Raw genomic sequence first — 14,037 nt, forward strand, 5'->3', positions numbered from 1 at the left:
TAATACTGGTGTTTTCAGTAAAGATGTGTCCAATAAAAAATGGCTCTGTTTTACAGTCACAGAATGGTATTTTTCAGACTAAAAGATGTCCAGCACCCAGAACATTCTGTTGCAGGTTTTCAGGACTAGTTGTATTAGGGGAAAATCCACAAATGGAAGATAGGACAAATACATGAAGCATTAGTTAGATAATACAATTTATTCTAGTGGCTTCATGTTTAAAGGTGATTATACACAAATATTTTCATGGAGATTTAGGAAGGTTCAAAATTCATAAGGAGTGCATGCTCCTTATGTAATTTCAGGGTTACATTTTCAAGGTATGTGGGAGGATAAAAACTGAAATCTTCATTTCATAAATAGTTAACAGGGATAACATATCACTTAACTTATCTTGCTGGCACACTGTTTAAACGAAACACGTTTAAATCCATAGGAAAACAAGCAAAGGCAGAAAAATTACTGCACACAAAAAACAGAACTGAATAGTCTCATGTTTTAACCTAGATTTTATTTTAATGGGATACAATTATGATATTCTCAGGGGTTCAGTTAGATACAAAAATGCTGTGTGGTGTGCAGTTCCAGCAGCTATGTACTAACAAATTCCCTGAATTACACAATCAGCTGTTTTATACATTAAGACACACCAAGAGAAAAAACCACCATGATTTTCCTGTCTCTGCATGGGGTGTTTTGGGTTTTTTTTTTCCCCCAGACCATGGAATGTAGCTAACATTCTCCCTCTGAAACTGAAACCCCTACATACACACACTGCTCATTCACTAATCCAGCAGGGAGGAAGATCGTAAAATCAAGCATCTCCTTGATAGGAAGTTCCTGTCCTGTAAGAAACGATAGAGCGACAGCAAACGCAAGAACCTTTGTTCCTTTTCTCCCTCCCTACTCCCACCTCCTTTTAAAGCCAGTTGTATTAATTCATTATTATTGTTGTATTTTCCTCCCTCCTTCTCCCACTCTATATTAAGCACCAGAACCAATTGACAGAGGCTGCTGGTAGAGGTACTTCTACTGGAAACTCCATCTCTGCAGCTGACGCGGCAGCCTCACTGACAGCTCCCCCCACCCACGCCCCCAGCCTCCTGCTGCTTCTCCTGCGAGGCTTTTGTTGGAGGAGGTGGGAGGGGGGGGAAGCAGTTGTGCTTAAAAATCGTCTGCGTGTCTGAAGTCTGTTCAGCCCTGCAGGTAGTGTGTCTGGCATGCGTCTGTACGCCAAGGCGTACACAGGCTCCAGTCAAATTCAAAGGCTCTGATAATGGACAGTGCATCTGCTCCCCCCCCCCCCCCAAGTGCCCTTAATGATAGTATTAAAGAGTACGAGGTAATCATCTATTGGGGACAAAAGGCCTGGGAATGTGAGATTTCCAGCCAATGCTCATAAGTGAGGTTTGAGAAGAGGTAATAAAATCCACAGCCAAGATCGGTCTGGTGAATGACTGCGGCTTTGGGAGGGAAGGGGGAGGGTCGCCTACAAAGAACACATTTTGGCAGAAGCGAATCATACAGATCCACTCGCTCTGTAACTGTAGACACATCGTCTAAACAGTCGTAATTTACAAAGCCTACAAGATCTGCACCACCTCCAAGAGTTTTCCACCAGGAAACAATCACAGTCTGCATCATAATCCTTGACAAGAGTCTGTTCGGAGGAGAGTGGAAAGAGAAATACCAGATCAGCTGCCAAGATGCGACAATCTGAATGAGAGAAAATGTCTCATGGAAATCTCAGTAAAATAGAGGGAGGTGCTTTAGGAGACTGCCTTAAAAACCACGAGAGTCTCCCTCTTGATGGAGTCTTGGTAGGATCTGTCACAGCAAGTGTCCCCCTCACCCACAGCATGGCCTTTTTTTAAAAAAAAACAAGATCGTTAACGTGGATTTTAACTGCAGTAGATAAATTAAACCCACTTAATCGTCTTCAGCCACGAGGACTCACAAATGGATCTGCCTCATTAGTGTTGCTACATAATACCCCTTTGTCTACGAGCTGGCCAGACAGCAGTTCCCACAAGAAACTGAACATTGATGAGAGACATGCCAGCCGAACATGGTTACCCCATTTGCAGCACAGACCTCGAAAGGCCATTTTGCTAGAAGACTTACTTTGCAATGATAGCGAATTCTGCAAAAACCCCAACCTCATTTTTCATGGTCACTTTTTCTTGATCAAAATTTGGGAGGCAAGAAGGTTGCCCCCACCCAAAACATAGGTTTAGTACCATTAAAAAATAAACCAGTAAAATTTTCCTTAGTGTAACAATGGCATAGTTACCGGGATAAAAAAAATGACATGGAATTGGAGGGGTGTGCAATTTATTCCCCCTTTAAATTCTCCAATTAAAAAAATTAAGATCCTAGCAAAATATTATGCTCTTTAAAACATTATTTGAGCTCGTGGGAGAGGAATGTGATGGGGATTAAATCTATTAACATCCTGGCTTCCATGTGTATATTGCAACATCTCTGAATGCCTTTGTTCCATTGATTCTGATATGAGCTTGATTAATGATGGAGAGATCTTTCTGACTTGTCCCTCTCTCCACACCCTGCTCTCCGGCGCATGCGTGAGGCAAAGACAAAGGAATAGGTAATTACAGTACAGTTTCATTCATTTTCACTGCAGTATTGCTCTGTTAGCAAAGAGAACCAATACCATGGGGCTTATTCACACCCACCAGATGTGGCGGACGGATTGTGTGTGTGTGTTGGGATTAGTCACTAAAAACACAATAAAGACATCTGGAAATTAGTTGCGAGAGAGTCTCTCATTGTAAATAGATTTTGTGTGTGTGGTGAGGTGATCCTTCCCTACATCATAAGGGGTTGATGGAGGGAGAAAATAAGGCAAAAAAAATTTCATGGACACGTAGCTTTGACTGGGAAAAAAAAGATCTGTTGGAGTAGAGAGAAAGCATTCGATGCATATTCATGGAGAAAATGCGTTTAGGAGTCATGCACATTTACTGAAATACAGGCTGCATTAGGAGAGGAGATGGTCCTTTTTTCTCTCTCTCTCTCTCTCTCTTTTTTCTTCCCTGGTGGGACGTCTGGTTTGTTAGCTGCTGCCCAGTCAGAACTAACGCTGCTAAACCTCCAAAAATGTGCATAAAGCATTGACAAGTCTGGGGATTAAAATTGTTGCCGCGTATGCTGTCATTTTCAAGCAAACCCGTGATTGTTAAAGCAATAAGCAAGCTCTTTTATTGCCTAATCAAGAACAATCACACTGTTAAAAGCCACAATAGGTTAACTGGCTGAGCTTCCATTTAAAAGGATCTAGCTCCCAGTTAGTGAGGGTTTGCGTCAAGATTTATATTTCAATCAAACACATTCCCTAACTCATCCTATTCCAAAAGCCAAAATCCCCCACAGGTAAAATAGAAAACCATCCTTCCAAATCTAGGACATTGCCCTTGTAGCAGCTATATGTTATCTCGCTATGGTGTCTCTTCGCCTCCTCCCCTCCATGTTCTTAACATGGATGCATTTTCTTCTCTATGTGCTTCATTTCATGGGTAGGTTTGGAGGTGTGTTGTTTAAAGCAACCTTCCTAAGAAAATTCAAGCCACTAAAAATTACGCAGTATTACAAACACCCTGTTCCCCCACCCTCACACACACACACTCCCCAAAGCGTGGTAACAGGCATTTAAATGTAAGGACTGGATTTTAATCCGTTTTTGAGCCCCACATGAATTCATACGTTCTCTCCCTTTCGAGGAATATAACCCTTCCCAGCGTGCCTGGTGAGAGATGAGTGTTAAAGCACCTCCAAATCTGCTATTCTTTCTCCACTGGAGCTGTTTAAAAAAATTAATCCTTTCCCCACATTTGAGACAGATCTAGACAGAAAAGAATCAAATGCAAAGCTCGTGGTGTCTGCCACGGAAATGGCATAAGTGAGACGCTGCTTCTTACCTTTTTTATATTTTCCTCTCTCCCCCTTTGTGTGTTTGTGTGCTCTGGTGTCACAGGGAGAGTCCTAGGTAGCCTAGCGCCCGCTTGGCTTGGGCTGAGTTGGTGTGTGGCTCTCCCCTGCTCGCTTGCTGGGACTGGAGTGACTAGTGCTTGTTGGAGCAATGCCGCCGCCGCTGCTACTGCTGCTGCCTCTGCATTTCTCTCTCTCTCTCCCCCACCCCACCCCCCTCTCTCTGTGACAGTCTGTGGGCAGTTCAAAAGCCACACGCACTCTTATTCATTTAAGAAGCTCGTAGGCAGGCGAGGTGCTTGCCCACGCTCACGCGTAGGGGGCGCCCTGACCCAAGGTTTTAAATACAGGCTTGCAAGCTAGAGGAAGATTTGTTGGGAAGGTGCATAACCCTCTTTTTCGTGTACAATTATAGAATCCCAGAAAGGATCCTGGCGGTGGGTTGTTTGGATCCGAGGAACCGTTCCTCCTGCCCAAAGAGATCTCTGACAGCCCGTCTCTCTCTCTAGAGAGAGCTGGCGGGAGGCAGGTGCCCTTTGCGAGGCGAAGCTGTTCCTTACCAGCCGCAGCTCCCACGCCACTTCCAACAGAGGATTTGCGTCTGGAGACAGCAACAAAAGAGCCTTCCACACACTGCACTTGTGCGGCAGACCGGCCAGCAGCTCACAGGAGTACACGCAGATCAGCGGCCTCCTAAAGTTAGGCGGAGCTCGGCAAACCGTAGCAGGAGGCTGCATTGTGGTGTTGGGAGCCGCGATGGTCCGTTCAGTTGCAAGCCGGGCTGCCTGCCTCAAGTGTCACCTTTGCTGGAGGAGATTAAAGAAGCCCGGTGTGAGGGGCATAACGGGGAGATGAGGAGAGCTCTAGCCAGCCGTGTATTCCATTAACAAGCTAAGGACCAGGTCTGCCCTTTAAAACCCACGAAGGCCACTCGTTTCTCAAGAGAACGGAGAGGATTTGACTCGATCGCTCCCGCAGTTGCCGAGATAGCCTGGAGATCTCAAGTTTCTGTAAGGTCTGACCTCGCCGCAGTTCTTGTCATGTTCAGAGCTTGCATAGACCGTAGGGCAATCCTGCCCTCGGATCATACCCCTCTCCCTCCCCCCCCCCCCCACACACACACACGAAAATGAATGCCACACGCATTCTGGAATTTCAGTGTTTCCCCAAACACAGAGTTTAGGGGAACAACTTTATTTGCAGTTAACTCGGCTGTTTATTTGATTAAGGGTCTACATGTCAATGAAATTGCTACCCAAAAAAAAAAAAAACTATTCACTTGATATTTTGATTTGCAGCACTTTGACGCCCTCTGCGCCTTAAAGGGAGTCAGGACAGTTTGTAAATACAAGTAACGGGATAGGATTAGCTACAGCGTTGATGAGTATATCTTGCGATCTAGTGAAAGGGAAGAAGAATCGGACATCGTAAATCTGGACCCGTTTCATTGAACAAAATGTTAAAATAGTGGCTGTGGCATCTCCTCTGGGGGACTGACTGCTTCATAGTCACGAAGTGGAATTGACAGGTATGCCAGAACTTTAAAAGGCAGGAAACCAAAATATTATCTTCTAATATATTAGACTTGGAGGCAAGGAGAATAAATATCTGAGTACACCAGACTATACTAGCAGGTTTGCTGCAGGGGTATATGCAAGGAGACCTACTTCTAGTGAACTCGAATACAGCGGGACTTGTTTTATAACGTAGTAAAATGAATTGTTTCTGGGTACCACAAGGTACAAGCTGTGGCTATTAGGAACTTCTGATTAGTTTACTGTCAAGTTGAATGGAAGACGTCTGTAAGAAGGTTCTACTTATATGTATATACAGCCCCACTCCAAACACATCGTACACAAATCAATAGATCACACTGTTTAGAGAGGCGCGCATAGCTAGCAAAGTAATGCAGGTCCCATTTTCCTGATATGGACGCTTTGTAATACAAAGAATTACATAAATACACTAGATGGTGAGAGTTAGTGAGCATAAGCCAAAGATCTCGCTAAAGTGATAGCACTCGAGTATTATGTACAATACATTGTCGATATTTCAGGAGTAACGACGAGCCAGGGTTTTGTAGAAATTCAAATACAACAGTCTGTGTGCGACATGCAAATTTCCGCTTTCAAATTTGTCCTTTCAATCTAGCTAATCTGCCTCTTTCAGTGTACAATAGTTTATGCCATTCCCGTACATTTCCAAAAATGGAAAGCGTCAAGAAATCCACACCTACTGTGTTGCTGGCTCGCTTTCACGCTGGGGACAGCAAGCCCGAGAGAACGCGATTGGAATATAGATCCACAAGTTACCATAGAAACTAGAGAGAGAGCCTGCATCGGGATTAAGAGCTGCAAATTCACAAGAATACAGCTTGTGGTTTCCTAGTAGCTGTTCTTATCAAGATCAAAAATGCTGCGCTCTTCGTATGCACTGATTAAATGGTTGTATTAGCGTAACAAATCTCGATATTCAAAGTCTTACCATAAATCAGTGTTTAACTAATGCCACCCTTAATATCTTTAAGCCTGTAAACCAAGAACAATTCAGGACTTGTAAAAATGTCTTCTGACAGCTTCCAATGTGTACAGTTACGGAGATTTCTTACTAACCTTTAAATCTTTTTCAGACAGTATGAAGTCATCACAGTATATTCTCTCTCACACACACACCCACATACACACACACCTCTTCCACCGAGCAATCATTTGCAATTTAGGTACAGTGAAATGGCAAAATACTGTAATGTAAAATGGCTTTTTGACACCTTTCTGCATAAATTTCATTGACTGCAGAGCCTTGAAACCAGTCTGTTTGGTTAAAGGAGGTTGGTTAATTGGTAACCAGTGCTGAAATTTAGGGTTAAACTTATGTTTAATAATTAGAAGGGATTTTCCACCAAGTTAAAGCAGCAGTTCCAATATAAGTAAGGTTGGAGTTCGGTACAATGACACTGCAGGAACGGCTATGTTGACTAAGCAGACTAGTAGTCTCCTAACGCCCAGCAGAGTTTGTCAAGAAAGAGGGTGAGACAGTACAGTTACATTTGGTGCCTGATTGCAAGAGCCCAATGTTGCTTTTCTTCACTCTCAAACATTTTGAGGTGTCCACTCTTAGGTGTTTAGGGCCACTGCTGCTCGTGCTAACACACCTATGTGTTCACCTGTGGCACCTGAACCAGAGTGCAACTGACTTGAGTCTGATCAGTTTCACATTATTGCCCTGCAGAGGGTGACATTAAACAAACTTGCATCAGAGAGTTACCCTGCTGCTGCACCTTCAATCTGATGTTGAAGTGGGGTGGGGCGGGAGTGTGTATTCGATAGACAGGGAAACAAAAGTGAACTGCTTAGTTTTAGTGTGAAAAAATTACAGAACTAAAAATACTCTTCTGAAAGAGATTTGGCCCTCGGTGTTTCATAAGAGACCTTTGATCAGATATGCTTATTTACATGGAGATCAGAAAAAGTAAAGCGGGGAGACTGAGGAAGAATTGCAGTGCCTTGCTACAATCCTTGCACATCATTTACACTCATCTATATATATGGGCAAACATAGGGTTCAATTCCCCTTTGCCCTCCATTTTGTGTCATCAGTTATACTTGTGCAAAGTGCCAAATCAGAGTAGTCCACTCAGAATGGTGGTAGCAATTTACATTGGCTTTGCACAGCCATAAATGATTATACAAGAAGAAAGCGGAGAATCAGGTCCACAGACATTACACGTGCGTGTGTTCGTTTCTCCAAGTCATTTTTCAGTAGGACAAATACCATGTCCACAGGAGTACATAACTTCTGAACAGACTGTGATTTGAATGTTGGTAGGTGGGACTCCTGCCTTCACAAAATCAGAGCGCCACTAGTTCTTACATGCATGCTCATTCATGTATATGGCCCTAAATCTACTCATGACTTGTAGGGTTAACAGGATTCGACCATATATACCAAAGGAAAATGCAGTTATCAGGTAAATGTGCATAGTATTTCAAAAATATTCCTCCTAAAGGCATACTGAACAGAGGAGAAAATGGAAGTCAGAAATGAAGTTACTTATAGGAAGGTTACTGGGGTGCTAGTGCAGATATGTATGCAACTGATATTTACATTGTAAGTACTGCATCACACACACACTGGCCCTACACACCAAAATCTCTTTAGTGTGTCATAGGCAAATACATTAACAAACCTATGCACTCTGTGTGACGGTGCACCCCATCAGGCTTTATGGAAATATGCTTATGAATGTATCTATGACATAACTGGAATATGTTTTATGCTACATTATGTATTCATCCTATTTGTATGCATATGTCATTGTTATATTCAAAGTTATGAATATTGGCTATATACTTGTTTGATTTTAAATAGCCTTAGTAAGGCATTTGGCCAGCTTCTTGAGAAAGGAATGTGCAAATTAAGAACCCAGTCAAGAAACACTTAACGAACAATGGCTCTTGGAAGGCTCCAATCCACATAAGAAGTCTTCCTGGAGACATTCAAGATAGCATGTGGGCAATGGCTGCTGCCTGTAAAAACTGAGTTGTGCATGGACATGTGACTTGCCCTTGTGACTCCAAAACTCCATCTTGGAGCCGGACTTTGCATAGGAGAGAGAAGGGGGTCTCCACTCACAAGAGAAAGTCTATTTAAGCCCGTGGGAGACCCCTCCATTTTGTCTTCAGCTGGCTCAAGAGATAGCCTCTCCACCCCCAAAGGATACCTGGAAGAAACTGAAACAAAGGACAGTAACCACAGGGAGTGTGAGTGATTGCTGGACCCAGACTAGAAGGAGACTAGTCTGTAAAAGGAACACCTCTGAGGGTGAGGTTTTATCGGTATTCAGTTTCCTTGCTGTATTAGGCATAGACTTGCGTGTTATATTTTATTTTGCTTGGTAATTCACTTTGTTCTGTCGGTTACTACTTGGAACCACTTAAATCCTACTTTCTGTATTTAATAAAATTACTTTTTACTTATTATTTAACCCCGGGGGGGGCAAACAACTGTGCATATCTATCAGTGTTATAGAGGGCGAACAATTTATGAGTTTGCCCCGTATAAGTTTTATACAGGGTTAAAACAGATTTATTTGGGGTTTGGACTCCATTGGGAGTTGGGCATTTTAATGTTAAAGACAGGAACACTTCCGTAAATTGCTTTCACTTAAGCTTGCAGTTTGTGTGACGTGCTTCAGACCTGGGTCTGTGTTTGTGGCCAGCAAGCGTGTCTGGCACAACAAGGCAGGGCTCTGGAGTCCCAAGCTCGCAGGGAAAGCAGGGGCAGAAGTAGTCTTGGCACATCGGTTAGCAGCCCCAAGGGGGTTTCTGTGATCCAATCTGTCACACTCTGTTTAGCCAAAGATGAGTGATTTTACTCTAAAACAGGGTGACCATATATCTTGATTTTATAGGAACAGTCCCAACGTTCAGGGCTTCGTCTTATATAAGTGCCTATTACCCTCCAACCCCATCCTGATTTTTCACACTTGCTATCTGGTCACCCTACTCTAAAATGTGTTAAACTGGCCAGAGTCATGTCAGACTCATGGACCTCTCAACATCAGCAGGGTGATTAATGTCCTTACAGTTATTAATAAACAGCCTGAGATACTAGGAGTATGGAGAAAAAGCAAAATACTGTATTTTGAACTAGAACTCCAGACTCTTATGTTACAATTTGTGTAATTTCCTCTGCAACCCCTGGGTCGTTAGAGAGGGATTTGGCCCCAAGGATTTAAGGAAAAAAGTTCTTTAAGAAAATTTCTCATCAGTTATAAAAGGTATCAAATTTAAACTCTCTTATTTGATATGGTGTCAAAATTGTGTTGTGAGTTATTGGCAAGGGGATCCATTTTCCAAATCAAATGGATGCCATTTGGGGGGTAGTATACTTTAATTGGTATATTACATAGAAGCAGTTTCTCCAGAGTTGTTAGTATTCAAATATTTATTTCTCTCTCCTTCTCCCCAGTGAATTTTACTGAACAAGCTGGTTTAAAGAGCACATAAAGAGAAAATGACTAATGGCAGTGATAACAGAAAAGTTACCTTTTTTTAAAAGGACGGGAGAAATGTGCTTTTGTTGTGATCCAGTCTCTCCTGGGAAGAGTCATCATGCCTTCCCTTTCACCTCTGCACCACGTGAAACCTACATCCATCGCTACGTTCATAAATTGTACGTTTTAGGAGGGCACTGTTCAATTAAAAAAAAAAAGTTACCTAACTTAGAAGAGAGACTAGGTTATTAAAGGAGTTACAAAACATGCATTTGGCCTGTGTTTCACAGAACGATGTTCTTTACTTTTCACCTGGGATAATTAAATCCAGTGAGTAGCCAGTCCTTAATCAATTTTGGTTTCAGGTTCTCATACGCTTGCAAAAAAATTCTCATTAATAAACAACAGGTGCATTGTGAAACACGATATGCCGTTCAACAAGTATAATTCAATAGCATTCATTATTTACCAAATCACACCATTTAAAGAGAAGACAGATGCCTTACATAGCAGTAGCCATTGTTACAGTCCTAGAGCACACTGATAAAGTAAGCTAGGTATTTTTCCCAGGCTTGAAGAAATACTAAAGTTCATAAGAATACACTCTTTATGAACTTCAGAATTTCAACAAATGGTTGTGTTTCTTGAGGACTTCATAAATGTCAATGTGCACTATTATCTACATGTGCCATTTTCTTTTAAAAGAAAAAGTCAGTATGTATCATAGGAACTAGAGCAGGGGTAGGCAACCTATGGCACGTGTGCCGAAGGTGGCACGCGAGCTGATTTTCAGTGGCACTCACACTGCCCGGGTCCTGGCCACCGGTCCGGGGGGCTCTGCATTTTAATTTAATTTTAAATGAAACTTTTTAAACATTTTAAAAACCTTATTTACTTTACATACAACAATAGTTTAGTTATATATTATAGACTTATAGAAAGAGACCTTCTAAAAACGTTAAATGTATTACTGGCATGCAAAACCTTAAATCAGAGTGAATAAACGAAGACTCGGCACACCACCTCTGAAAGGTTGCCAACCCCTGGCCTAGAGTGTAAGTTTGTAAGTTTATCAGCACAGACCTCTAGAGGGTGCCCTGAGCTTAGAGTTTGGAAGCTCTACTTAGGCTCACAGAAAGTCAGTGATGTTCCTTTCTTCAATCTGAATTCAGAATCCCACAAGGAGTGTGTGAGATGCTATCTTGGGGTGCCCTAATTGTGAGACACCTTGTTATCCCTGTCTCAGCAAGAGGGGGACTTGTTTGCACTTAGCTCCCTGATGCTAGCAGTCTGTCAGCCATCCAAACAATCTCCACAGAACTCTGCCAGCCCTTATTTTGCCTTGCAGGTTAACAATAGGTGCCCCCCATTCCTTGAACCCCTCTGAAAGTGTCCCCCTATCATATCCAGCCCACACAGAAATTACCAGGTAAGCTGTCTCTAGAGAGACTGTGTGCAATACATGACTGGCACAACTCAGGATCAGGTCTTTTATAACATTACAGCACTGAAATATATTTATAGTGGAATACTCATAAATTTATTATCAAAGCTTTAATTTTTAAGAGACAGTGAGTAAGGATAATAAGTGGAAACAGAAATGGCTTCAAATATAAAACAAAACATATAATGCAATCCTAGCCCTACACTTATTAATGATTATGTTTCCTAATTAATAAAAGAGATTTTCTGCCAAGGATTCAATCCTTGACAAAGCTGTTGATTTCCAGTCAAACATCAGGATTCAAACTTCCATGAACTGAACACCCCACACCGTTCAAAGGGTTTCCCCTGTGAATAGATGACAAATGTCTTACTTGTCTCCCAATTATAGTTCATTAACTCTTTGAAATGCTCTCCTGTTGTTTGCTCTTTGGCGAACTCTTCCCTGTTGGTTTCCTTTGGGGCTCGTCTACACTGGCACTTTACAGCACTCGCTCGGGGGGGTGAAAAAACACCCCCCTGAATGCTGCAAGTTTCAGCACTGTAAAGCACCAGTGTAGATATAGTACACCAGCGCTGGGAGCCGTGCTCCCAGCACTGCTAGCTACGCCCCTCGTGGAAGTGGTTATTTTAGAGCCGCGACCACACAAGCCACGTTAACAGCGCTTTAACGTTGCCAGTGTTGACTAGCCCACAGAGCCTTGTTGGAGCCACATGCAGATGGAGCTTCCATTGTATTGACTTACAACCAGGCAGAGATATACATCTTATCTCCTGCCTGGAAGAAACCTGTTTGTCAGCTCTGCTTGGGACACAGTTTCTAAACCGATCATCAGTACCTACGTATTACTCCTTAAACATCATCTGTGCATACATCTCACAACAATTATGAAGAACAATCTGACATAAGCTTTTATTAGATACCTCACTGGACCCTCTTTGGATAAATACTATGAAAACAATGTGTTGGGTGTAGTGAATTTATCAGGTGTCTCAAGAGTTGCTGACAAAGAACAGTGCTCATTTTGTGTGATGCACTCAGACAATCAGCAGATAATGCAGAGAGTGACACAATGTAACAATGAAGTAGGGATTCTAGTATAGTCCTACATCAGTACGCCCATCGCGCAAAGGGAGTGGGGGGGAGACTAAAGAACTTCAGGGATTTGTACCTCCCTCCTGTACTTCAAAACTAGAGCCCTACCAAATTCACTGCTGTGAAAAACACATCACTGACCATGAAATCAGACCTCTCCCATGAAATCTAGCTATTAGTGGGCAGAGCTGAAGGCACCCCAGCTGGGAGCTCCTACTGTTCACCAGGCTCCAGCTGCTAGTCTCCGGGGCTGGGGAGGGATGGGACTTCTGCTTCCCCTGCATGGCCACTCTTTGGGGGGAGATCAGACCCACCTCTGGGTACCTCCCCCAGCTGCAGGAAGTTCTGCGGCTGTGCTACCTTCAGAGTCCAGCATAATAGAAGCACACACAATGACAGGCTGGAGAGAAAGCTGGTATCTCATAGGTTGAATAATCACAATTGAATAATCTTGGGGAAAATGGGCAGGGAGAGTGAGTGAAATGGAAGCTAACACACCTGGAGAATTAAAGACCAACGTGTGCTGAGTATACGGGGGGGTGGGGGGTGGGAAGCAAGACAAACAAAGGAGAGGCCTGGCAAAGCCAAAAATTGCCCCTTTACTGGTTTTGCAGGATATTTTTTGACTTGTTTTCCTTTATCACACCTGGGAGAGTGACTTTTCTCAGCTAATTAGCAAGAGGGCACAACTGAAAGCATGCCAGGCAGGTGCTTTACCAATTAGCACTCCATCTTCTTTATAGAACGATATGCAAATTGAGGACACATGGCCAAACCAAACACAAACCCACACTTGGTGTGCCACTCTCCCCTCAGTAACCCTGCTACAGTCTAACCTCTGATAATCAGCACAGCTGGGCGTGGCGTGGGCTGGGACAGCAGGGATTTCTTTGCTCATAGCCCCCACACGCTTTCTTTGCTAATCTGCAAAGATTCCACAAAGTTTACACACACACACACTACTTGCAAGTAATGGAAGTGTGCAGGGACAGGCAGGGGTCAGCAGGAGAAGTGTTAGGAAGCCTTAGGCTACATGGTTTGCTTTCAGTTACATTGAAAAGCCACTGGTGGCAGCTTACTGCCCCCTGGGAGCTTGAAGAAGATGCCAAGAAAATACAGCTGTTGCCTAACCATAAGTGGGAGTGATTACAGCCTCAGTCTGAAGCATACACCTGCATACACATCAGTACTGGCAATCAGTGGCAGGAGCTTGCAAACAGTGAAGGTTTCTTCCCTTTTCCTCCTCAGTTTTACCCTCTGGGGAAAGGGCAGAAATGCTTGGCAGAGGTCAGCAAGAACAAAGAGATGAACAAATGTCCAGTTGCCCCTCCTCCAGATGTTGGAAAGAGGGTGGCATGGCAAGAGAAAAAAGTCTTTCTCCCCTTCCATTTAGATTATGGGTGATCAGAAATAAAAACTAAAAAAGAAATGGCCCATCACCATTCCAAGTCAAAACTGTGCATCTGTCAACTCTGACGGCACCATCTGCCTCAGTGGCCTAGCATCTGGAAGATCCTTCATTCTGAGCAACTTGCAAAGGTATTTCCATGAATTG

The 14,037-nt window shown here is 43.1% G+C and overlaps 1 protein-coding gene across 1 annotated transcript in view; it reads right to left on the reverse strand.

Moving 5' to 3' along the window:
• The window catches only part of BASP1 (brain abundant membrane attached signal protein 1), a 70,776-nt gene extending 66,648 nt beyond the window's left edge, over nucleotides 1-4,128 (reverse strand). Inside the window, exon 1 of the mRNA XM_054018143.1 lies at nucleotides 3,939-4,128. The gene's annotated coding sequence lies outside the window, so the exon portion shown is untranslated. The remainder of the gene's footprint in view (nucleotides 1-3,938) is intronic.
• Between the last annotated feature and the right edge of the window lie 9,909 nt (nucleotides 4,129-14,037).

Source organism: Malaclemys terrapin, chromosome 2, assembly GCF_027887155.1.
Source record: "Malaclemys terrapin pileata isolate rMalTer1 chromosome 2, rMalTer1.hap1, whole genome shotgun sequence".
Classification (NCBI taxonomy): domain Eukaryota; kingdom Metazoa; phylum Chordata; order Testudines; family Emydidae; genus Malaclemys; species Malaclemys terrapin.